The sequence below is a fragment of the Pseudonaja textilis genome, chromosome 11, assembly GCF_049901715.1.
Source record: "Pseudonaja textilis isolate UNSWEBS1 chromosome 11, rPseTex1.2, whole genome shotgun sequence".
Classification (NCBI taxonomy): domain Eukaryota; kingdom Metazoa; phylum Chordata; class Lepidosauria; order Squamata; family Elapidae; genus Pseudonaja; species Pseudonaja textilis.
The window spans coordinates 38,085-57,979 of record NC_142000.1 but is presented as its reverse complement, the minus strand read 5'-3'; the positions used below and the strand labels follow the sequence as shown (position 1 = coordinate 57,979).

Below are 19,895 nucleotides of genomic sequence, written 5' to 3'. Positions count from 1 at the left end.
CGTAAGTGTAAGAAATGATCATAAGTCACTTTTTTCAGAACCATTGTGACTTTACACATCACTAAATGAACTGTTGTGAGTTGCGGACTACCTGTATGTTATTGTAATTGATTCCTAGAACGAAATACCTTGTTTCACACATTCCACAATGTTGGAACCAAATAAGATGCAATAGAATGCAGCATTACACTAATTCTGCCTGCTACTGGCAGTTTCTAGTCTTGCCAGCTCAAGGCTGACTCTGCCTTCCAGCCTTCCGATGTGGGTAAAATGAGGACCCAGATTCTTGGAGGCAATATGCTGATTGTAAATGGCTTAGAGAGGATTGCAAAGCACTGAAGCGGTATATAAGTATAAGAGCTATTGCTATTATGGTGTAGTGTAGTGTGAAAACTCAGCCTGTTGCTTTGTTTCTGGCGATCAGTGCTGGAGCTGTTTTCCACAAGTTCTTTCATAAAGCTGAGGTGGGAGGCGGCAAACTATAACAAGTAAGTATTCAGTAATAGTGGGAGAGTCAAAGCATCTCCACTTTGCCATAGAGCAGGGGTGGGCAAACTACGGCCCGCGGGCCACATCCGGCCCGTTGGTCATTTTAATACGGCCCGCCTCTGAAAAAAAAAAATCCCCTCTGAAAAAAAATCAGGGCCAGCCAAAAGAGACCCCATGCCGTGCACCAAAAAATCCCACACACAACACGGAGCTGGGCAGCTGCTTCCCTGGTGGCAGGGCCGAGGCCGCCGCCCAGGGAACGCCCACTGCTTTCCCTCGCCAGGGCTGGGCAGTGGCATATTGCCCTGCACCGCGTGGCCCCCACCTGGCAGCGCGCTTCTTGGCTGGTCTCCTCCTTCTCAGCCATACAGAACAAACAGGCAGAAGAAGGGGGAGACCAGCTGTTGGAGAAGCAGAGCGGAGCCAGGGATCATTAACGGCCTCTTTCGTAGCACAAGAAGCCTCCCCCAACTGGCCAGCTGCTCTCCTCCTCCTCTGCCTGTTTGTTCTGTATGGCTGAGGAGGAGGAGACCAGCCAGCTGGTTGGCGGAAACTTTCTGCACCGAAAGGGGCAGCTACTAATCTCTGGCTTTGCTCCGCTTCTCCAATGTCCGGCACCACCCTGTTCTATGCACCGGCTGCTCGGACTTGCTGGGCCTGACACATAGAACAGAGCATGCTGCAGGCATCTCACGACAAGCCCCAGGACATGTGGTCACCTGCTGGCAGGCCGGGCTGGAAGAGGCACGTTCTCCAGGAGAAGGAAGAAAGCGTGCTCTGGGAGGGCGGGTGCCGGGCAGGTGGGCGGATGTTCCGGGACCACTTAAAGGTCGACTTTAAGAGTGCCCCCATGGAAGAAGCCGAGCAAACGTAGTGGCGGCAGGGGTGATGGGGCATGTGTGTCCCTCCACAAGGAGTATGAAGGGAGGCAGACGCCACACCTCTCAGGAAAAACGTAGGTGCCAAAGCCCTGGCTGTCACCTGGGAGGGGACCGTGGAGGGACCCATCACATGCCCTTGTTGCCCCTGCCGCCTCTACTTTTGTTCTCGTTCTTGGCTTCTTGGGGCGCTCTTAAAGTCAATCTTTAAGAGCTGGAAGATGTTTTGTTAGATCACCACCAGCTCATCATTGGGAGAGGTGTAGCCCCTGAATAAACGAGAAGCCTTGGGCAAAGTTCTCTGACTTTTAAAATGCATCCATGCAGTGTTTGCCTCCCTTCATGCTCCTTGTGCATGCCGGGCGCACCTAACTGGAGCAAAAGAGAGCGAAGTTGACTGCTATGAAATGAGCACCTTGGCTTCCCCTCTTGCTCCTCACAGTTGCCCTGAGCTGGTGCAGTTCTTTACTTGGGCAGCCAGACGCCCGCAGCAGCAACAGGCAGTTCTGCCCGGGCTCTGCTCAGGTGTCCGGCTGGGGCTGTCAGGAGTTGCTACCACCGGCGCAGCTCCACGCGGCTCCAGTCCCGCATTGCCTTGGGAAGGGAAAGGCAAAACCAGGAGCCGCTGAGCCTGAGCCTCCGGTGCCGCTGCTGCCGTTGCAAAGCACCGCCACGGCTCTTCCTTTTTGCCTTTCCCTTCCTGAGGCAACGCGGGACTGGAGCTGCGCGGAGCCGCGCCAGCGGTAGCAACTCCTGACTCGGGGCCTCCGAAGGGAGGGGAAGGAGGAGAAGAAGGGGCAATTCCCCAAAAATCTTGTGCTGACCCGGCCCGTCTGTCAAATTTTAAAAGTCAATGTGGCTCCCGAGCCAAAAAGTTTGCCCACCCCTGCCTTAGAGGTTCCTTCCAAAGATTGAAAATTATTTTTTTTCAACTACACAAGGGCCATTGTGCCTTGAAAAACAACATCCACCCCTTAGTAAAGTAATTGTTAGCTTTTATGGATAGGGGAAAAGAGAGATTTTCACCTCTTTGATGTGAGCCTTGATAAGAACGACTGTTAGATGATATTTGTCCACTGACCTTTACAGTGATGAATGTAATGTTTTGGTATTGGTATTCCTTAAAAAATCCAGCCACTTGATCATTGAAATATCATGGCTGGTATTCACTAAGCACCTGTATGATGAAAGGCAGAAGGATCAGCTCAGGGAGAAACCTGCTTACCATCCAGTGAACTGGAGATCCCAACTTTTTGGACTAATGGACACATCTCGGGGAGTTCTTACAAATGACTCCCTATTAGAAAACACTCACAAGGTTGTTTTCTGCCTCTTCTTTTAGCCTCCCTGGAGAATGATTCAACTGTCAAATAGCTTTTCCTGTTAACTACTAGTATCCAGTAGAGTCCCTTTTAGTCTATGGTAACCCAATATCAAGAGTCTGATAACATTTTTCCCAACAATTAAAGGTGTAAACTTTTGTGAGCTACATATATATCTGATGAAATCACCCATACCTCACAAATGTTTATGCCAATTTGTTTGTCAGAAAAGGTGTTACCAGACTCCTAAATAAGTTCTGCTTAAACTTTCAGCTGGTAACTACTTTTATGTAATTTAAATCCATTGTTTGATATCATGCTCTATAGAACAAGAGATAATAGGCTTTATCCATCTGTATGGCATCTGTTTAGGTAGCTGTATAACCATATTTTCTTATCTTTTCTCAATACTAAATATTTGAATTCAAAGCATTCAAAGGAGAAAAGATGCTTCAGAGCATATCATAGATGCTTCAGAGCAACTGCTGCTTTTTTTCCAGGATCACATAATTGGCTGCAGTTTGCCTAGTTAATTAACCATCCAGCCCATAGGTCTGTAGAGATTCTTAGTCATCCAGATCATGGGTTGTCCCAAAAGTGTTTTTTCAGGAGGCAACTAGACTTTCTTTTTTTTTTTCTTTTGAAGATGTTTCACTTCTCATCTAAAAAGCTTCTTCAGCTCTGGCAGCGGCTCTTTCAGCTCCTTTCCCCACTATCCTTTCAAAGCTGAAGCAGCTTCTTGGATGAGAAGCAAAATGTCTTCAAAAGGAAAAAAACAACAACAAGTAAGTCCAGTTGCCTCCTGAAAAAGCACCTTTGGGATATCCAGCCCAATCACATTGTGGGATAATTTGAGAAATTATTGACTAAAGTAGTAAAGTAAAGTAAAGTAAAGTAGTTATGCCTATGACATTTTCCACAATTTATTACAGATGTTCCCTAGCCTTAAAAAAGGAATAAAGCAAGATTTGATCATGTCAGATACATGCTTGCTTCTGGTAATTGCCACATCGTTTTCCAGAGCTTGTAACCAAATTTCTCCATGATCTACTTAAAATAGTCTTATTTATCTACTTATTTATCAAACTTATATTGCTGCCCATTTCACCAAGTTACTCTGGGGAGTACACAAGAAGTAAATAATACAACAAATGTAAAAGAGATATAAAACATACAAATTTATATTAATATTACAAAAAACAAATAGAAACCATAGGTAAAAATGATAAGCGGAACAGGAATAGATCAGGTGACCAGATTATAGGAAAAGAGATTGAGATAGTAGAGCCCTTTTCAGGTGACAAAAGCAAGCAAGTAAAATTGTTCCCCTCCTTGGCTTTGCTGCATAGCAGATGGGGTCTTGCATTCTGGCCAATTCCTGCAGGAAAAGTACTTTCTTGCATTTTGTGTCTTGTCCTACTTGAAGACAGAAACCTCAGTGATGTCACTGAAAGTACACAATCTTTCGAGCCTATATTGATTGCTGGCAACTGTCTGGATATGTCCCTGATGTTTTCTTGGTGAAATTTCACCATTCCATTCTTTCTGGGGCTGAGAGGGCGACTGACCCAAAGTCCTTAGGGAGAACTGTGACACTAGAATTCACAGTCTCCCAGTTTCCAATTCAGTGCCTTGACCACTACACCAAACTGGCTCTCCCCACAAAAAGTAAGCTTAATTAACAGTTACTTGCCATTTTGGAACTTAAGACACTTTTGTTAGACACTGTTATCAGGTTTGGTTTTTCTCACAATATTTGATAATGGCCATTTATCAGAAGGTTGAAGATTTCCAGAATGTTCCTGTTCTGACCCAGTTCCCCAAACATGACAACCCCTCTGAAGTTAACTCAAAGATTCCTTTATTAGAAGCACTGGCAGCCCTGGCAAAAAGTTTCTCACTGGAGGCTACCAAGTCCATCTGGCCGGAAGATGAATAGTTGTCTGCCACATCTATTCATCTCCCCCCCCCCCCGCCTTTTATCCCCAGAGCTAGGGTGGGGCTTCACTGGCAGCGGTGGCTCTTTTGTCCCAAGGACTGGCCCATAGATTTCCACTATTCTCCTTTCTGCCTTCTGTGCGTCAGGCACTGGACCCAGCTGTTGTTCCTCATCAGCCACCTCCAGACCTGGGGGCTGTTGTCTCTCCATCTGAGGGCTGATGGATGGCCCAGGCTCTGCCTCTGTTTCTCTGCCAGCCCCACTCCCTTCCCCATCGGAGCTCTCAGGTTGCCTTGATGACTCCCGTGCCACTGCCTCCTCTGATTCAGCTGTTTGAGGGACCAGTGGCTGACAGGCCACAACAGTTCCCTCTTCTCCTTTGTCTCCCAATAGCCTCTTGCATGCTTTCTTCAACAGAATAATTGAAGGGTCTTTGAGAAGCACCCATTTTTGAGAAGGCAGCCATTTCAGAAATGTGAAAAACAAATGTCTGCAATACAGGTAGTCCTTGACTTACAATCACAATTCGGCCCAACATTTCTGTCCCTAAGTGAGACATTTGTTAAGTGAGTTCTACCCCATTTTTATAATGTTAACTGAATCACAACAGTTGTTAAGTTAGTAATATCATTAAGTGAATCTGACTCCCCCTTTGACTTTGTCAGAAGGTCACAAAAAGTGAATCACCTGGCCCTGGGACACTGCAATCGTCATCACTATGAATCAGTTGCCAAGCATCTGAATTTTGATCACATAACCATGGAGATGCTGCAACAATCGTAAGTGTGAAAAACATAAGTCACTTTTTTCAGTGCCATTGTAACTTCGAATTGTCACTAAACAACTCTTGTAAGTCGAGGACTACCTGTATTTGTTGCAAATTTTTCATTCCTAAAACAGTTTATTATGTCTAGAAGAAAGAAACATTTTCCTCAGGTACTTACAGGCTGATTTAAAGCATCAACGAATTTTTCACCCCCAAAAAAGTTGCACGCCATGTCCACATCACCATTATAAACCAATGCATGAAGATTTTGTGTCAAAAACTTGTAGAAGGGAGCTGTATCCATATATTGTCTTTGGTAGGTGGCAGACATCTGTGAGCTGTAACAAGAGAAGATTGTGAAAGGGCTGTCCCTTCTTTCTTCCCACCATTAAAATTAGATCATGCATGTCCCAAGTACAAGGACCAAGAAGTTCTCAGTTGCCTTTTCACTAAGGGAACTCTTTACAGGCCAGCAGAAGTCTAAGTGAATTTTTCTGAGTGCCAAGTTGGGCACCCTCCTCATGTCTCAGAGAAAGTAAAAGAAAACTCAGCCATCATAACTGAAACCAGAATTTCCACTGCTAAGCATCATAAAGCATGACGTGATTGTGCTTTAGCATTGGAAATACAATTGCCATTAAACAAATCATTGCAGATTGTTAAGCAAGGATTTCACATGGTCTCCATTTGTGACCTGGTTGTCCCATTGATTTTGCTTGTAAGAAGCCAGTGAAAAAGACTGATGGCAGTCACATGACTGGGACACTGCACTGTTGTCATTGCAAATCAGACATGGAGCCCTTGGATTGCAATCGTGGTCGCAGGGATGCTACCATCAACACAAGAGCAAGGACCAGTGGTAATTGCCACTTGCTCAGCACCATTGCAAGTTCAAACAATAACTGAATGAGAAGTTAAAAGACACCTGTGTGTGCTGGAGTAAAAATTCATTCCCATCTTGAATTCTATAACTGGAACCTTAATTATGTTAGGTTTTGACTGTTGTTAGCCACCCAGAGTTATGATATGAGATAGGTGGTCCTATAAATTGAAATAAATAGTTGCTATATTATTGAATGGGATATAATGTTCAAGCAAAGTGGCTTTATAGATTAACTTAGTCATGTCTAGGAAGTACAATTTGAAAGTAGGCATTTGAAATTCTATTAAAGTTGGTTGGGCCTATGGGACTTGCAGACAATATGTTGGGAAGGCAACATTTGTAAGGCAAATGACTGACATAGGTGGTCCTCAACTTACAATGGTGAGTGAAGTTACAGCAACACTGGAAATGACGACTGTTTTTCACAACCATTGCAGCATCAGAATTCAGAGCCTTTGGCAACTGGTTCATACTTATGACCGTTGCAGTGTCCCAGGGTCACGTGATCCCCTTTTGCAACCTATTGACAAGCAATAGTCAATAGGGAGGCCAGATTCACTTAATAACCATGTTACTAACAACAGTGATTCGCTTAAAAACTATAACAAAACATAAAATGAGGCAAAATCCACTTAATAGTCTCACTTAGCAAGAAAAAAAATGGGGCTCCCTTGTGGTTGCAAGTTGAGGACTAGCTGTATTTCGATCCACTCTGCAGTGGAAAAGGGCAACCAGGAGCAGAACTGAGGCAGTGGCCAGTTAACCCCAAATACTTGCAGAGATGAATGGCCATGAAATATTGGTCTGCCCTTCTCTGTTAGACCCCTTGCCCCAAAGGGCACTTTCATCTCTAGCTGAAGCCTTTGGTTGCTGCTGCTCTAAGTGCTGAGCAGCAGATCCTTTGCTCTGGGCAGCCTTTGAGTGTCCGAGGCAGAGCCAAAGTTCCCAGTCTGGCAGAGTGGGGAATGTGAAGGGCCCGCTGGACGTTATCTCGATTCAGCCAGACATACATAGCAGTGGCATTTATGCATTTGGGCACTCCTGGGATAGAGCCAGTGTTCTGGAAATGAGAGCAAAGAAGGAAAGGAAAAGGAAAAACAACTCAAGAATCTTGAGAAACTCTGGAAAGTACAATCATAGAAGCCCAGATAGTACAATACAACTGAGGGGAAAAAACAAGAAATCCAAGAAGAAACCAGCATGGCTGCACAAAGATTTCTCTGGCAAATTGAAAGAAAAAAAGGACAAGTACAAAAAATGGAAAGAAGGACATAGAATCTGCAAAGATGGTCAGAAAAGCGAAGGCTCAGAACAAACAAAGACTTGCAACAAAAGTCAGAGATAATAAAAAAAGTTTCTTCCAACATATAAATAACAAGAAAAAAATCAAGGAAGCAGTCTGTCCACTAAGGAATGAAGACAACAAGGCAGTAACAGGCAACAGAGAGAAAGCAGAGCTGCTTAACATTCTTTGTATCGGTCTTCATGCAAAAACAAACTAGAGCTCAACCCTCCAAAAACATAATTTTAATAGACCAGAAATAAAAGTTAAAATAAGCAACAAAATAGTAAGATAACACCTGTCTGATCTCGATGAACACAGATCACTGGGGCCTGATGGATTACACCCCAGAGTTTTAAAGGAACAGGCAGAGGTCATCTCAGAACCACTGCACCATATCTTCCAAAAATCCTGGAGCACCGGGGAACTGGAAAAGAGCTGATGTGGTTTCCATCTTCAAAAAAGGAGAGAAAAAAAACAGACCCAGGAAACTATAGACCAATCAGCCTAACATCAATGCCCAGAAGATACTGGAAAAGATAATAAAAAACCAGATCTGCCAAGAAACGAGTTAAGTAATAACTAGCAGTCAGCATGGGTTTGTTAAAAACAGGTTATGCCAAACCCATCTTATTTCATTCTTCAACATAGTGACTAGATTAGTAGATTAGTGAATAGATTAGTAGCGAAATACTGTGGATATGATATAACAAATCCCATATCATATAAAATTGCTTATCTTCTTGTTCTCTAATTTCAAATGTTAGTTTACTCATTTCAGCACAGTCCATAATTTTTTTGATAACTTCCTCCTGCATCGGTATTTTGTCATTTTTCCAGTTCTTCGCAAATACAATTTTAGCCGCTGTTAAAACATTTACAATCAAATATTTCAGTTCTTTATTGTATATGTCCGGTATGACTCCCAATAAAAAAATCTCTTTTTTAAAGTTTATATGTTGTTTTATAATTTTTTCTAACCATGTGTGGATTTTAGTCCAATATTTCTTTGCGTCTGAACATGTCCACCACGTATGGTAATATGAACCAGGTATCTGATGACATTTCCAGCATATATCCGATTTATTCTTAAACATTCTTGCAAGTCTCGTCGGGGGTAGGTGCCACCTGTAAAACATCTTATACAAATTTTCTTTATATGCAGTTGACATTGTCGTTTTATAAGTTTGAGGCAACAATTTTTGCCATTTTTCCAAATCAATCCCATATCCAAAATTTTTCCCCCAAGCAATCACCGTTCCTTTAACTTGCTCCTCCTCCAATTTAAATTGTAATAGATGTTCATAAAAAAATTTAATTACCTTTTCATCAGTACCCTTCTGTGGTGGCCTCTCATGGAAAAGATGAGACACAAGCAAGTGTTCTCGGGATGAGAGCCCAGAGCAAATTCCAGTGCTCCCTTTTATTGAGATTTTAGCATAGCAAGTATAGTCACATTGTGGATTACAATAATTAGATATAGTACAGACTTGTTTACAGTTTTCTGAGCTGCTTGATTGTTTCTAGTGTTTGTTTTTAATTTCCTTACACTATTTCAGTGACCTTTAGGCAAGCATGTATGTATAAGGTCTTAGACTAATCATTACCCAATACCCAAGTCAAAGTTTATTCCCACATCTCCCCTGTTTTAGTTTTTTGATGATCGCGGATGCCTCGGCAGCTTTTCGCCATCTGCAACAGCAGTTCTCCTTCCGTAGGCTTCACCCGACACATTCCTAAAAGTCCAGGAAGACTTTGGATACAACAGCATACACAAAGAGAAAATATAATAATATCACTCCAACAATTAGGTGACGAATCCATGAACCATCTGGCAACCAGGACCAAAGTGCAGACCACACGTCCAGTCCCTCACCCTCTGATTGTAATGGATTCTCCTTCAAGGTTCGCTCCATATGCTGTATAGTAGCTGTAAAGTTTGGAGAATAATCAGAGATATACATGCAACAATGCGTATGAACCACAGTGCAAACTCCCCCTTGCGCAGCCAAAATAGTGTCCACCGCATATCTGGTTTGCAGGACAAAGTCAAGAATTTTGCCTTGCTCTTCTTCAAGCAGCTTTAGCGTTTTAATGGTGTCTTTAAACATAGTAACTGTCCAATTGTTTAAACGATGTAAATCTCTATAGTTCATCATGACTCCTAAAGGGGGAATAACTCCCCTTGATATTTGTGTCCAGTAGTCATGGATCAAAACAGAGTTTACTTCTGTTGCAGAATGCGCATTGCGGATATGAGCAGTCCCCAAAGATTTTAAAATGACATGAGATGGGATTGCTTTCCCAAAGGTGCAGACCCCTTTCCATCGTGCTGGCATGCGATCATAGGCCATCCGTCCACACAGCAATCATAGATTTGCTCCCAGGAGAGGACCAACCTTATTTGGTTCCGCATAGATTAGTTTTGCAAAAGACTCCATTAACATAGCCAAATAAGTGGACGATAGTGCGTTATTCCCATTTGCACATTTAGGCAGCCGGTTTTCTTTCGTGATGGGACAGCATGTGGCAGGAATATATGGACACCCATTTTCATTTATCAAAGATGTGATATCAAAATAAGAAATGTTGTGTACAAAGTAAGTAAGATTTTTTGTTTTCATGTCACCCAAATAAACCCGACTTCCATTACCAATAACAATTGTTTTGTTACAAAATGGATATGTTCCCAAGTAAGTCATTCTCTACCATCTCATTATGGGTCCAGCAAATACCCGCCACCTCTTGGATCCGGCTTCCAAGGTGTAAGGTTTATGTTACTTGTAGTCCAACTGCTAGACCACGTCCCCGAACAACCATAGCATCGTCCCTTATACCAGTCGCCTTCAGCCAGAGGTACTGCAGTTGGCATGTGCATACATACTCAACAATCAGTTTTATTATGAAGGTTTGCTAGCTTCTCCATGTCCTGGATCAACGTGTTTCTTTTCCATTCCCCCAAATCCACCCCCTTGCCCCTTTGGCTGATGATAAGGACGCACACAGCGAGCAGGAACCCAAACAACTGTCCCCTCATCTTCAATTGCAGTGTATCCTCGGCCCCAAGTTATCAGCGGGACAGGTCCTTTCCACGTTGGATCTGGCAGTCTCCTATACCAAACTTTTGGTCTTGGTGCTCCTGCAGAAGAAGAGGAAGCAAAATGCCTACTGGCTGCCGTAGCAGCAGGGGATCCTGTCATGTTTAAAAAATTTAAAGTGTATAAAGTAATATTAAGAATGTTTTGTATGTAAGGCAAACCATATCCATCCACTTCCCCCGTTTTTGTTTTTATATGAAGGAGTGTTATACGGACAAGAAGTTGGCTCAATGTGGCCTAATTGTAGCTGCTCAGCTACCAATTGATGCAAAGCTACAAGTTTTTCCTGTGGAAGTCTCGCCAGTTGCTCTATGCAATGCCGTTAACCAATGTACACTACTTCTTGCAAACTGCATACCACCTACACCATGAACAGCCGGAGAGTCCTCAAGCGCCCATTCATTTGGCCGTTCCTTTTGGCGTATCACAGAGACATCTGCTCCGGAATCTATAAGCCCAGAAAATGATTTTCCTTGAATTTCAATTGTCATTTTTGGTTGGTCTATAGTCAAATTTTTTGTCAGTGCTAGCAATTCTGCAGCAACTGGAGAACTGGCCATTTCAGTGGACCCAAAATCGCCAGTTCGTGGGATCCCAATTAAAGGATTCATAGGAATGTATGGAAGCAATAATAACTGGGCAATAGATTCACCGGCCACTAATGATGCAGGAGTATCAGTGTACAATTGTATCTTAATAACCCCTTTATAATCTTGATCAATAACCCCTGGAATAACAAAGAACCCTTTTTTTGATGCAGATGATCTGGGAAGTACCAATCCCACTGTTTTTTCTGGCAGTAGCCCATGCAAATGAGTGTCCTCAATGTACACTTGATTAGGAAAAGTCACATCAATCGAGTGCAACATTTTTAAACACAAACCTGCATTCCCGGTAGCTGTGGGTGATGCCTTTGTAACAGCCTTGGGAGCGGGGCTAGCTGCACGCCCCAAATTTAGTTTCCCGAATTTTGGTTCTGATCAGAGCGACATTGATTTGCCCAATGAAACCCTTTTTTGCATTTCAGACAGACCGACTTTGGGCAGACGTCCTTATTTTTGTTTTTGTTTGACGCCATTCCCCCTGCAGGGGCTCGGCACTGGGCTTTAAAATGGCCAGGCTTCCCACAATTAAAACAGTTCCCTTTTTGTAATGCCATAGCCAAAGTCTCCATGTTGTAAGCCTGAGAACCCACCACTGCACATGCCTCTAACAGATCAGCCAGAGTAACCTCACCTCTAGCCACCAAAGGCTGTAAGATACACTTGCAGTCAGCGTTTGCATTTTCGACTGCCAATCTCAGCAAAAGTTCCTTTGCCGCTTCCTCACTGGAGATTTGCCAGGTAATAGCCAATTGTAGTCTTTCCACAAAATCGTTATAAGACTCAGATGCTGTTTGCTTAATTTGAGAAAAAGATCGTGCCGGGGTTCCCACATCCTGGATGCGGGACAACGCCCCAAGGACAGCTGCCATAACCACGGGAAGTGCGTGATCAGGCAAATTAATAGCTTGATCAGCAGTGAATTCAAACAAGCCTGCCCCATAGATTTGGTCTGGTGTATACAGCCCCCCCCGAATTCCGTCCCCTAGTGATAGCTTCCCTTTGGTACTCTGAATCAAAAACCACATACTGAGTAGAGCTCAATATCATTCTCATTAAATCTTTCCAGTCATTAGGAATGCGTGAGGTAGCCAAACTTGTCAAAAGACCCTTTGTAAAAGGACTTTGAATACCATAATCTTTAACGGCTTTCTTGATTTCCCTAAGTACTGCCAACGGAATCGGAACCCATTCCGCCTGCATGTTGCCTTGAGCATCCACTTGCCTATTAACTGGAAACAAATTCATCTGGGGAATCTCATCAGGTTCTAATTTCCCCTCATTGAAAGCTTGATGCACATCATTGCTTGAACTTTTCCCATTTGTGGCTGGGGTTTCTCATCCACAGGTGTAGGCGCTGTTGGGGGTGAGAAAACATACTCCAGCTTTGGAGTCGGAGGGTGCAACACAACTCCTTTATAAGGAGGAAGTTCTGCTAAAGGTTTTAAAAGAGGTTGTTGCTGGGTCTCTAAAGCAGTCATAACAACCTTCCAATATGTCAAAATTTCAGCTGTTGCCCGTGGTTCCTCATGAAGGTTAGTTCCAATTTTCCTCCACATGTCTAACTTTAAAGAGCCCTTCTCTGAGTACCAGGGGCATTGCCGCCAGATCTCTTGCAGCAGATTTTTCACATTACCTCTTGAAAGAACTATATACTCCCCTCCAAAAGGTTTAAAGAGAAAGAAGTTTGTCCTGACTAGCTTCAGCAGCTCACTAACATGACGTTCCTGTGGCTGAGAAAGTTTTCCCCCCATGTTCCCTGAAAAATCCTATTGTCCAGCAATAGTTAAGTACATACTTTACCTATTCCAGGCAAGGAAACACAGAGGTCCGGACGCGTACCACCTGCAGTGGAACACGTCGAGGTCACCACTTGTGGTGGTCTCTCATGGAAAAGATGACACAAGCGAGTGTTCTCAGGATGAGAGCCCAGAGCAAATTCCAGTGCTCCCTTTTATTGAGATTTTAGTATAGCAAGTTGTTATGACTCCCCTTCAAAATTCAAACGAACAAAACAGAAAGCAGCCATTTCACAATTAAATCAAACGGAAAGAAGTCTTACAAGATAACGGCTGGCAGAAACCACAGCATAAATCTTTACTCTGTCTGGCAAACCAGTCCTGGCAATAAATCTCCAGCCTCAGAGCTCCTTGCTGTAACGCCTTCACTCAAATAGTTATTTTGTTCCTGGCGAAATGTACCAGCCCAGCTGTGTCCTTTTATACTCATTGAGGCAAGGTGCTAATTTACTGACTTGCTCTTCTCATTCGCTCCAGCTGATTTTGCCTTTTCAACCGTCTTCTATTTTTTACATTTAACCACAAATTTTCCAAGTTCTCATCTCCACTAGAAGATTCTCTCAAAACTTCCCTGTCAGCCATTCCCGGCTGTTGATCAGATAAGGAACCAGAGGAGGTCAAAGGTCCTGACAATTCTAATACATCAGGTCTGTCGTCCTTTGTCACGTCCATCTCCTCATCCTGGTTATCAGTCCAATCAGTAAGCCAGGCCAGCTCATATTTTTCTGAGATGACCTCTTCACTTGAACTCATATCAGTCACAGGAGCTGAATCCAAGCCCAGAGCCACAACAGCAAGTATAGTCACATTGTGGATTACAATAATTAGACATAGTACAGACTTGTTTACAGTTGTCTGAGCTGCTTGATTGTTTCTAGTGTTTGTTTTTAATTTCTTTACACTATCTCAGTGACCTTTAGGCAAGCATGTATGTATAAGGTCTTAGACTAATCATTACCCAATACCCAAGTCAAAGTTTATTCCCACACCCATCAAAATTTTATCTGTCAGTCAACTTATCATAAATACCTTCTGCCTTGGAGCCTTTATCAAATTGTATTTGATTGTATTTGCAAATAAGAAAACCAATTCATTTTTACACCTTGTTCTTGCAATGTTTGCATAGATTTAAGTTCACCTTTTTCATTCAATAACTCCCCATATCTAACTGTTAGTTCCTTTTTATGTATTATTGGATAAGAAAAAACTTCAAGAGTTGATATCCATGTTGGAATTTTTAAGTAATATTGTCTTTTAATCTTCTCCCAGCTCAAAAACAATGCCTCACGAATATAATGTCTTCTAAAATACCCCTGTGTTTTAGTTCCCTTATACCAGAGAAAGGCATGCCATCCCAGCAGCAAGTCATGGCCTTCTAAAGTCAATAATCTACTGTTCCTTAGTGTTATACATGCCTTTACCCACATCAAACTTGTCACCTGGTAATACAGCTCCCAATTGGGCAAGGCAAACCCTCTTCTTATTCTTGCATCTTGTAACAGCTTTAATTTTATTCTTGCTTTTTTACCCTGCCAAATATATTTCAACACAATTCTGTTTAAATCTTCAAAAAACTCTTTCCCTAATTGAATAGGAATTGTCTGGAATAAATATAAAACTGTAGGCAATATATTCATTTTAATTGTGGATATTCTCCCAATCAATGATAGTTGCAACTTTTCCCATTTCATCAAGTCTGTCGCAATCTGCTGTTTGAGTTAAACATAGTTATCTTCCTTCAGGGTACTGCATCTTGGTGTAATATAAATCCCTAAATATTTAACTTTGTTTGTGACCTGTATTTTTAAAGTTTCTTCCAACTCTTTCTTTTGTCTTATTAACATATTCTTTGTTAGTATCTTTGTTTTGTCTTTATTTATTCTCATACCTACTTTTCCATATTCTTCTATTTTTTCTATTGACTTGGGTGTTGTTTCCATTGGGTCTTCTAATATAAATACCAGGTCATCTGCAAAAGCTTGCAATTTATATTCCTCCTTTTTAATTTTCACTCCTTTTATTTCTTTTTCTTCTCTGATATTCCTGTTCAACACTTCCAATGTTAGCACAAACAGCAGAGGCGACAATGGACAGCCTTGCCTTGTCCCTTTTCTTATATCTATGGATTCTGTTAATTCTCCTATGAACTGCTCAGAGCATCCAGTAGTGGGAGGTGCTTCAGTCTCCGCATTGTTAGGCTGAGCTTGAATTGAGGAACGCTCTTCCTCCTCCACGTGACTCCTCCATAGCGTTCCCCCAGTTTTAGCTGAGCCTCGTGCGAAACAGGCAGTGCTTTAGCTTGCTCCTTGGCCGAACCACGACTTCGTTTCAAAGACTCCTAATTGAATTTCTTTCTTTCTTTTTCTTTCTTTCAGGTTTGATTCGTTCTTTTCTCTCTTTAGCCTCTGCACAATTGCTCAATTGGTCAAATAAACTAACTAGGAGAAGAGCCGTTCAGCCTCCCAGGAAGGTAGCGGGAGGCTCCGTAGCGCTTTGCATGACCTCCCCATAGCCGGATAATTGCCTCTGCCTATTTAAAAGCCGCTGCATTCTCTCATTTTTTACATTCTCGTTGCTTTAGCGGCTTGTGTTTGATTGCTGAGAGTCGTATTGATATTTCCCCCTCTCCCACTCGAATGCCGATTGCTTTTAAACAGTTTAATCTCCCTTCTCTCACTGTCTCCATACTTGAAGATTCAGTTTCGCTTTCCCTGAAGGAAAGAGACCGCTGAGTATTGCAGAGTTCTATTTTACTGGCAGACGCCATTTTGGATTGCAAAGAAATGTGGCGTAAGCCTGCTTTCTTCAATTTCCCTGCACTGTGGGTGGATTTGACTCTAAATAGAGAATTCCTCTGGATCCTCTGAGTTGTTTAACCTCCTTTTCTCTGGAAATTTGTACTCGAGGTTACCTCTTCTCAGTGAATCTTGTTGGCTTAATAAAATCCCACAGTCTCACTCAGTGGCACAGCAGCAGGCAACTAGGCCGTGTCCGTCTGTGCAAGCAAGCTGCTGCAGGCCCTATTTCATTTCTACTTGGGCCTCAGGCGTATCGAAATTTGGCTGATTGGTTGACATTTTTCTCAAAATTTGTGTTGCAGATATACTGTGGCTCCTGGAGCACTAGTGCAACAATTATACCAGCTTCATTGTGGTATCATTTTCAAACATAACTTCATTATTAGTATTAATTTACAATAGTAATACTAATAATTTTAATAATATAAGCAATAATAATAATAATGTATCCTGTACAGTATAATATTGTAATTCGTTACATTATTATCACTGAGATACGACTCCTCTATTTGGATATATACATATAGCCATTAAAAAAGGGGGATTATGAATTATCAGGGTAACCGTCTTGACTCGGATTGGACCTTGGGCGTGCCAACCGCATCATATTGTCTTTTTCTACCCTATTACTATAATATATAATTTATAAGAATGGCAGATGGTAACACCTCTAAAGGCCTCTCATTGAAGGCAAAAGCCAAAACTCATCATTTGCGCAAGCAGGCTAAAGAGACCAAAGCCTCTCAAAGGGACGCCTTAAGGCACCACAAGGCCCTACAAAAAGAAATTGATAAGCGCACCAGGGAAGCCTTCCCGGTGCCTCAGGTTTTTCCATCCTCCAGTTCTTCTACCTCTGGTCAACCCCCCCTCCTCTAGACCTTCCCCTCTCACCCAGGCGCAGCTTGCCCTCACAAGGTCAACATGCTCAGACTCCCAGAACGCCAGCTAGAAGGGCTCCAGAAGCCACCTTCACGCCCGCAGCGCTGGCCTTCGTCAAGAGGGTTCCCTCATTGAGGAGGTTCCGGAGAGGCTAAGGACCTAAATGGAGTTAGCCTTCCGCCAAGGGATTGCAGACAGAATCCAGCAAGTAACCAGGTCTACTCATTATCCGGTGGCTCCTGACCTCGAGCCGCAGTCACTAAGATCCCCACCCAGGTCGGACCACCACCAGGTATACTTGCAGAGTGAGACCCCCTTCCAAGGCCGGGAGGAGGAGGAGGAGGAGGAGGGAGAAATGGGTCAGTTCATGGAGGCAGATGAACTCAAAATGGGGTCCATGCAGGATAGCGAGCCCCTATCAGAGGCAGACCCCCTGGAAGGGGAAATGTCTGAGGACGAGGGGCTTATCCCTGACCAGCCCGCTTTTGTGGGCTTATTCAGACCACACCTATTCAAATCCCTGTTATTCAAGGCCAAGAACATCTCAGGCCTAAGTACCCAATCACCAGGCGATACCCCCGCAACCTCAACGGAAGGTCCAGCGGACCTAATCTTTAGCCAGCCTGTAGTTGAGGCCAAGGTTATACCGGTCCCACCCATTTTCTCTGATTTAGTGCAAAAGGAGCTGGCCTCTACAGCGGTACAGCTAGCCCCATCTGGTCACGATAAGAAATTCTTTAACTTAGACTCAGGATTTTCAAAGTTGCTGAATACCCCGGAAGTAGACGAGCCCATAATGGGCTTAGCATCCTCCTTAACTCCGACTGAGGCGTTAGAGGCCCTAAAGCCTGAGGAAAAGCGTGCCGAGTTAGCCCTGCGCAGGGCACACCAGTCAGACACTTGGGCCATCAGATCGGCTACGGCCACATCTTTTTTCACGAGAGCATCCATCCGTTGGCTTCGCCAACTGCAGCAACACATACTCACGACTAACATCAGGGCACACCAGGACATCGCGAAGATTATGGTGGCTGCCGAGTTTTCCGCGGATGCCACCTACCACTCAGTTAAGTTTTCCTCTCAGGCAATCACATCACATGTCACCGCCCGCTGCTTACTTTGGCTGAGACACTGGCAGGCAGATTTTAAAAATAAAGCAAAACTGGCCTCTTCCCCCCTTGTGGGAGATAAGCTGTTTGGCCCCTCCCTGGACCCCTACTTATGGAGACCCGCAACAAGAAAAAGTTTCTTCCTTCTATGATCTGAAAATCAGATTTCAGAAACCCCCAGCCCTTTCGGAGGGGCTCCTTTCAGCCCTTCTATCAGGCCCCCTTCTCCCCCAGGTATCAGAGGCCCCCTTCATTCAGGTCTGGTCAATCCCAAGATAGAACTGATTCGGGGGACAGGACTAGAAGAGGCGGTCAGTACAAGAGGCCTTTTCAAGGGACAGGAAGCAGGCCCTTCCGACGACCAAGATACGTCAAGAGAGTCTCCCCATTGGCGGTCGCCTTAAGTTGTTTGCGAGTCAATGGGACTATTCTACCTCTGATGCTTGGGTCAGAGACACCGTTAGATTTGGTCTTGCCCTTGAGTTTCACACCACTCCCCCAAATTTCTTTATGTCGTGCCCCCCCTCCAAAGACCCGATCAAGTATAATCTAATGGATTCCACTATCCAACACCTACTAAACATAAAGGCCATCCAACCAGTTTCGTCTGAACAAAGAGGGTGAGGTTTTTACTCTCACCTCTTTGTTGTTCCAAAACACGCAGGGAGGTGGAGAGCAATTTTGGATTTAAAAAGGCTTAATTGTTTTCTAACTTATCGTAAATTCAAAATGCATACCCTACAATCGATATTGCTGAGTATTAGACCTGGAGATGTGCTCATATCCATTGACTTGGCGGAGGTGTATTTACATATCACCATTCGGCCTTCCCATTTTAAATTTCTATGGTTCTGTTACAACAACCACCATTTTGAATATGTGGCCCTTCCCTTTGGACTAGGCTTTGCCCCCAGAACTTTTACCAAGGTCCTCGCAGCACTCGCTGCCCATCTCAGGAATATCCCGGTTTGTCTTCAGTGTTACCTGGGTGACATTTTAATTCTGTCCCCCTCCATTTTCCAAGCAGCGAGGGATACCCAAGTTACCTTAGCTTCTCTCCAGGAGCATGGTTTCCTCATAAATTGGAAAAAGAGTCAATTATCTCCATCGACTCGAATAACTCATTTGGGGGCAGTTATCGACACATTGGAAGAAAAAGTCTATCTGTCTCCAGATAGACTAATTAGCATCCAAAAATCTGTTCGGGAGATTAGGCGCTCTAGAAGGGTATCCTTACTAGATCTGTCTAAACTATTAGGAAAAATGATATCATGCATTTCTATTATTCCCTGGGCCTGTCTACACTCTAGATCCTTCCAGTGGTTCCTGCTTCCGTATCAGAGATCCGGCAGAAGCAACTCCAAACGCATGGTCAGGGTACCTCCCAAGGTCCTCATGTCCCTACTTTGGTGGGCCAAACCGGTCATCAACAAGGGCTGCTTCTTCAAGGAGCCACAAAGGATTACTATCACCACGGACGCCAGCTTATTCGGATGGGGCGTCCACCTGCTGACACTCACATTCCAGGGCAGATGGTCCACAATAGAACAGTCGTGCGGCATAAACTGGCTGGAGCTTCACGCTGTTTTCCTTGCCCTCCGCAGCTTCCTCCCCCAGGCACGAGGTCAACACATCCTCATCCTAACAGACAATGTGACAGCCAAAGCTCACATAAACAAGCAAGGGGGCACACAATCCATAAAATTGATGAGAGAAGCCGAGCGCCTGTGTCGCTGGGCAGAGAACAATCTTCTTTCTATCAAGGCAGAGCACATTTCCGGCCTATCAAACACAAAAACAGATTGGCTAAGCAGGGCCACCATAGACCAGTCAGAGTGGCATCTCCACCCGTCGCTGTTCAAAGAAACAGCAAGGATATTCGGACAACCAGTGGTGGATCTATTTGCCTCCCCTCTCAATGCTCAACTCCCGAGATTTTTCTCAAGATACCCATCCCACGGGGCGGAGAATTACAATGCCCTCCGCTGCCCATGGCCAAGGGGGTTCTTGTATGCATTCCCCCCACTAGCACTGGTGCCCAGGGTTATCCA

General features: G+C 43.8%; 1 long non-coding RNA gene across 4 annotated transcripts in view; it reads left to right on the top strand.

Annotated features, from left to right (window-relative positions):
- Window positions 1–19,895, top strand: part of LOC148124808 (uncharacterized) — a 45,535-nt gene that overhangs the window by 947 nt on the left and 24,693 nt on the right. For 3 of the 4 annotated variants that reach the window (XR_015744887.1, XR_015744889.1, XR_015744886.1), the window contains exon 2: window positions 5,294–5,407. This is a non-coding gene — a long non-coding RNA (uncharacterized LOC148124808). The remainder of the gene's footprint in view (window positions 1–5,293; window positions 5,408–19,895) is intronic. The other variant, XR_015744888.1, reaches the window with a different exon arrangement.